The sequence below is a fragment of the Aegilops tauschii genome, chromosome 6 (genome assembly GCF_002575655.3).
Source record: "Aegilops tauschii subsp. strangulata cultivar AL8/78 chromosome 6, Aet v6.0, whole genome shotgun sequence".
NCBI classification, from domain to species: domain Eukaryota; kingdom Viridiplantae; phylum Streptophyta; class Magnoliopsida; order Poales; family Poaceae; genus Aegilops; species Aegilops tauschii.
This window is the reverse complement of record NC_053040.3, coordinates 81300384-81307142: the sequence shown is the minus strand read 5'-3', so window position 1 is coordinate 81307142 and position 6759 is coordinate 81300384.

The window sequence follows — 6759 nt, the reverse complement described above, 5'->3', positions numbered from 1 at the left end:
GCATGAAACAATCAAAAATTATAGATACGACGGAGGCGTATCAGGCTGCCCCGGCCCAGCCGGAGGAGAGGGTCGATGGTGTCTTCTGCGAGACGGTGGCCGACATTGTGAGGCGGCGGTTTTGGGTAAGTTCTCCTTTACAGAATTCAAAATCTACAGTACCTAGTGATTGTACTAATCAGTGTTGTCTTGTTCGATTGCAGACCTTCTATAGGTGTCCTGAGAAACACGAGGCGGAGGCGGCTAGGGCTCTCGAAGCCGAGTGCAAGGCCTACTTCAGAACTTACGGCACGAGGCTAGGGTGCAGGCTGTTCGAGACTACTACGCCTCGACTAACATTAGGAGGGCCAAGAAGAAGTGCCGCGCCAAGTATTTGAGTAAGGAGAAGTACATGAAGGTAATTACCTATTCTTTAGGCCTTGTACTTAGTTTCCTTGATTTCATTTGTAGGCGTAGCGCTGAAATTTCTCTTTGCCTAACTTAGGTTCCCCCGAGATGGTGTGCGGATAGGATGGACCGTTGGGAGGCGTTTGTGGATGAGTGGTGCTCTCCCCAATGGCTAGGGATAAGCGTGCCCAAATGCAAGGTGTGCCATGCCATCAAGGGAGCTCCAACCCGTTTGAGTACGGGGATCACTGGGTATGTGGTTTGAGACCTTAACGATTCATGCAATTTCATTCTTCATGCTAGCTTGAGCCCTTAACTAATATGTTGTTCCTCTCTTTTAGGCGCGACACAACAAGAAGGACGTGCACCGCTGTACGACCTCTATGCCATGGCCCATACTGCCCCGTTCAAGAAGGCCAAGGCATTCTCTGAGTCTGACCTCGATCATCCAGAGAGCTTCACCAACATCTCATCCCACAACAAGCTCGTGAGGTACATAGACTTTGGGAAGGCGACGAAAGGGGAGGACTTCAACCCGAGCCAGAGTGCTTTTGATCCAGAGCTCGTGATGCTATATGGTGACGGGAGGAAGCATGGCTCGGTAGCCATTAGGGATGGACTGATACGTTGTCCTAGGACTCTCTCGGAGATCAAGAAGCGCCAGACGAGTTCTCTTCCTGAGATAGGGCCTCGACCACGGCCAATGGAGCTCGCCATCGAGGCTAGGGCCCAGGAGCTTCTGGCGGAGGCAAACAGGCAGGCGGCGCAGAGGGAGAGGGAGTTCGAGGAGAGGACGGCTAGTCTGTTGGAGGCGGAGAGGAACCGGAACGACGCGTCTCACCGGGCCCTATACGAGCTTCTCGTGGTAAGTTTCTCCTGCATATTAGCCAAATCATGCATGTAATGTTAGTTTCATTACTAACTAATATGACTGACTCGTGAAAACAAAATGTGCAGTCCGTGTGCGAGAAAAACGACCAGACCCCTCTGCCGATGCCCCAGATTGGTATAGCGGACATGGTGAGTTTCATTTGAATGGTCATTAGTTACTAGTATTCACATTTCAGTTGCATCATGCTAACAAGACATTGCAAATCATCTTTGGTGTAGCATGCCTCCCGACAAGCATCGACCGATCCTTCTCTGTCTCGCACTGGCGCAACCCCGACTGGTCCTTCTCCATCTGGCACTGACGCAAACCCGACCGGTCCTACACCTCCGTAATGACGGTAAGTTTTCTCTAGTGCTTTGCTTACGAAATGCATAAATGATGTCTACTACACAACCTTTTTTTGTAGACGTTGTTGGGCCTCCAAGTGCAGAGGTTTGTAGGACAGTAGCAAATTTCCCTCAAGTGGATGACCTAAGGTTTATCAATCCGTGAGAGGCGTAGGATGAAGATGGTCTCTCTCAAGCAACCCTGCAACCAAATAACAAAGAGTCTCTTGTGTCCCCAACACACCCAATACAATGGTAAATTGTATAGGTGCACTAGTTCGGCGAAGAGACGGTGATACAAGTGCAATATGGATGGTAGATATTGGTTTTTGTAATCTGAAAATATAAAAACAGCAAGGTAACTAGTAATAAAGTTGAGCACAAACGGTATTGCAATGCTAGGAAACAAGGCCTAAGGTACATACTTTCACTAGTGCAAGTTCTCTCAACAATAATAACATAACTGGATCATATAACTATCCCTCAACATGCAACAAAGAGTCACTCCAAAGTCACTAATAGCGGAGAACAAACGAAGAGATTATTGTAGGGTACGAAACCACCTCAAAGTTATCCTTTCTGATCAATCTATTCAAGAGTCCGTAGTAAAATAACACGAAGCTATACTTTCCGTTCGATCTATCATAGAGTTCGTACTAGAATAACACCTTAAGACACAAATCAATCAAAACCCTAATGTCACCTAGATACTCCAATGTCACCTCAAGTATCCGTGGGTATGATTATACGATATGCATCACACAATCTCAGATTCATCTATTCAACCAACACAAAGTACTTCAAAGAGTGCCCCAAAGTTTCTACCGGAGAGTCAAGACGAAAACGTGTGCCAACCCCTATGCATAAGTTCATGATGTCACGGAACTCGCAAGTTGATCACCAAAACATACATCAAGTGGATCACGTGATATCCCATTGTCACCACAGATAAGCACATGCAAGACATACATCAAGTGTTCTCAAATCCTTAAAGACTCAATCCGATAAGATACCTTCAAAGGGGAAACTCAATCCATTACAAGAGAGTAGAGGGGGAGAAACATCATAAGATCCAACTACAATAGCAAAGCTCGTGATACATGAAGATCGTGCCAAATCAAGAACAAGAGAGAGAGAGAGAGATCAAACACATAGCTACTGGTACATACCCTCAGCCCCGAGGGTGAACTACTCCCTCCTCGTCATGGAGATCGCCGGGATGATGAAGATGGCCACCGGTGAGGGATCCCCCCCTCCGGCAGGGTGCCGGAACAGGGTCCCGATTGGTTTTTGGTGGCTACAGAGGCTTGCGGCGGCATAACTCCCGATCTATTCCGTTCCTCGATGTTTTTAGGGTATATGGATATATATAGGCGAAAGAAGTCTGTCAGGGGAGCCACGAGGGGTCCACGAGGGTGGGGGGCGCGCCCAGGGGGTAGGGCACGCCTCCCTGCCTCGTGGCTTCCTCGAAGCTTCCCTGACGTCTACTCCAAGTCTCATGGATTGCTTCCGTTCCAAAAATAACTCTCCCGAAGGTTTCATTCCGTTTGGACTCCATTTGATATTCCTGTTCTTCGAAACACTGGAATAGGCAAGAAAACAGCAATTTGGGTTGGGCCTCCAGTTAATAGGTTAGTCCCAAAAATAATATAAAAGTGTTTAGTAAAGCCCATAAACATCCAAAACAGATAATATAATAGCATGAATACTTCATAAATTATAGATACGTTGGAGACGTATCAATAAAGACCTAGACTTAGCTTTACTTCCTCCAAAATGCTTACCATAATGACCTAGACTTAGCTTATCTTCCTCCAAAATGACATAATTAGCTTACTTAGTTCCAAAATGATCTATACTTAGCTTTGTTTCCTCCGAAATGACCTAAGTTAGCTCTAATATGCTAAGTTATCTCTAATATGCTTAGTTACCTGGGTTTGCTTAATAATGACATACACTTAGCTTACTTATATAAAAAATGGCATAATTAGCTTAGTTAGGTTTGAAATGGCATAACAATCTTGGTAACCTCATATATGTCATATAGTTAGCTTATTTTCCTCGAAAATGACATAATAAGCCTAATTAGCTCCAAAATGATCAATTTACCTAAGTTAGCTCCAAAATGACTTAAGTTAGCTCTAAATTGCTAAATTAGCTCTAATATGCTTAGTTATCTTGGTTAGCTCAATAAAGACCTATAATTAGCTTAATTATGTCAAGAAATGGCATAATATGCTTCGTTAACTAAAAAATGGCATAATTAGCTAGGTTAGCTTCTAACTTTCTTCTTTCCTAATTTGCAGATTTGCTTTAGATGAGGAGCTTGTTTTCATGGAGTCTACTCTCTTTGTGCTTCTTTTATGTTTTTGGTAACTTGTTGCAAACTTGTTGTTGGATATGTATGTATGGATGAAACCATTTTATGTTGGATATGTTGTTGGATAACTTGTTATATATGTTGTTGGAAACTTGTTATATATATATTTATGAAATTATGTGAAATTGAATAAATCTAAGAAAAAAAATAGAAAAACAGGGGTTGTACAGGCTGTTTGCCATCTGCTGGCAGGCGGCAAAGAGCTTTGCCATCAGCCAGCAGACGACAAAGCTGCCACGTGCCGCGCCCCACCGCTGATCACTGGCATCAAGTGTAATACAGTCAATTGACATAAGGACAGGGGCAAGAGGTAGAAGAAGACTCGGGTCACGCGCTACCTTTTTTCCTTTTAATTTATCCAGTCAAACAGAAAATAGCAAGAACGAGAGAAACGAGATTAGATCCAACAGCAATGGTGCCGTGCATCCCACGACTAAGGCCCTATTTGGTTACAGGGACTAGACCAAAAAAAGTCCCTTTTAATCCCTTTGTAACCTAACAGGAGGGACTTTTTCTTTAGGGACTAGAAAAAGATTCTACTGGAGGGTCTTTTTTCTTTCGAAAATACTAACGCCCACACGTGTGGGCGTCTGGCAACTCGCCCACACGCATGGATCCTCGTCCAACCAATTCTGCACGAATCTTGGCGTGTTTTAGCAGTTTTTGTGTGTCACGTAGGACTAAGCTGGTGTGTGAGCATTCATCCGGTCGCCCACACGTCCTTTTTCACCACACGGGGGGCTGGTGTGTGGGCGTTTAGCAATTCGCCCACACACCAGTTTTCACGCACGTAGAGGGGGCTGGTGTGTGGGCGTTTATTACTTCGCCCACACGCTCGTCTCCTCGCCCACACCCAAAGCTGGCAGTTGCCATGTGTTTCTGTAGGGTACATGGCAACTGCCCTAGCTTTGCTTGTAAGCAGATGGCAACTCTCTTTTACCCGAGTTGCCATGTGTTTTTGCATGGTACATGACAACTGCCCTAGCGTGCACGTAAGCAGATGGCAACTCTTTCTCTTTACATGGCAACTGCCCTAGCGTGCTTGTGAGCACATGGCAACTCTCTTTTTTACCCGAACATGTTTTTTTGCCATGCCTTTTTGTAATGCTACATGGCAACTGCCTACTGTTAGTGGGTGACAACTCCTAAAATTTTGAAATCATGGCAACTGCAGTAGACCAGACCATACATGGCAACTGCAGTTGAGCAACCATGGCAACTGTAGTTGTCCGACATGGCAACCGAAGTTCAGCGACATGGCAACTACAGTTAAACGAACATGGATGAGGGTCTATACCATGGCAACTGCGGGATGCGCGGTGACTGTCACGCGGGGCGCGCGGGACCACGAGGTACGAGGCCCGACGTACGGGGCGTGTGGGCGTTATCTATTTCGCCCACACACATGCGTGTGAGAGGGATCGGGAGGGAAAAAAAGAGGTGTGTGGGCATTACTTGTTTTGCCCACACGTAGGTGTGTGGCCTGTTCCTCTTATACACCACACAAAATATGTGGGCAGACCCCTAACGCCCACACGTGTGGCACTTATCGGCGTCCTTTTCTTTAGGCCCTGGGACTAAAAAAAGTCTTGTCCCTTGCAACCAAACACCCCCCAACTCTACGCTGCCGTTTGCTTTATTCGCGACTAGGCTTATTTGATCCGATATTCACGCGCCATCCCAAGCTGCCGTTTCCTTTTATTCAGTCGAAGAAAAAACAAAAGGAAACTCCTATATTATTCCTATGTAAGAGGCTTACGAAATTTGTACGTGCCATTTTATGTCGTTTGAACTGTCCCACGATTTTAGGTAACTGCAATCCATTTCAACTACTAGTACGTACGTAAAGGTTCGTAGTTAAGTTACGTAACATTACGTAGAGTTTTACGTAAGTGTAGGGTTCTTGCCGAAAGAACGAGAGAAACATGGTTCGTTCCGATAATTATGGCGCCATCCCACGACTGACTGCACGTCGGATTTGATCCGCTAATCACGGAAATGCCCGCGCACAGAAATTCGAGGGGTCATGCACGCGCTACATTACTTGCATGCAAGAGAAAAAACTGAAAAGAACAGACATGCACAGATTCATGGCTAACAGTCTCGCCCCAGCCGACGGCGATGACCTCGCTGCAGCGGTCCAGGGCTCCTCCCTCTGCATATCTGATGGTGACGCCGCTGATGCTGACGAGGCAGAGCCAGCGCACAAGCTCGCCAAGATTGCTCTGGTCTACGGCGTTGACGCCAACGAGGCTGACGCCGTTCGCGCTGCCGGTGCTCTGCCTTCACCATGATCGGTGTTAGGAGTCCAGCCAGGAGAGCGCACCCGTCTGAAGGGTGCTTTTGGATCTTCGTGCCGTCAGCCGCGCGCACTTCTCATTCGCTTTGTAGTCGCCTCTACTTCCCACTGTATTTCCTTGCTGTTCTGCTCCCTGGCTTTGTGGTGTTTCTACGTTTATGTTAGAGCATCTCCAACAGGTGCATAAAAGTTTCGCGCTAAAATAGTTTTACTGTGTCACTGTAGCATTTTTGGCGTGTCGGATCCAACATTGGTTTAGCAGATGCCAAAAAACGCGAGCCCAAAAAAACACTAGTGCAAATAGTGAAGCGCGCGCAATTCGATGCCCCAAATTTGCAGATTCTGATAGCGCTTTTTAGCTTGTGCTCAAATATTTTTTGAGCGTGCACTATTTTACAGCTTCTGCTGGAGCTGTCCGGTGCCAAAAAATCTCGAATTTTAGCGCGCGGAGCAGTTTTTATGCGCCTATTGGAGA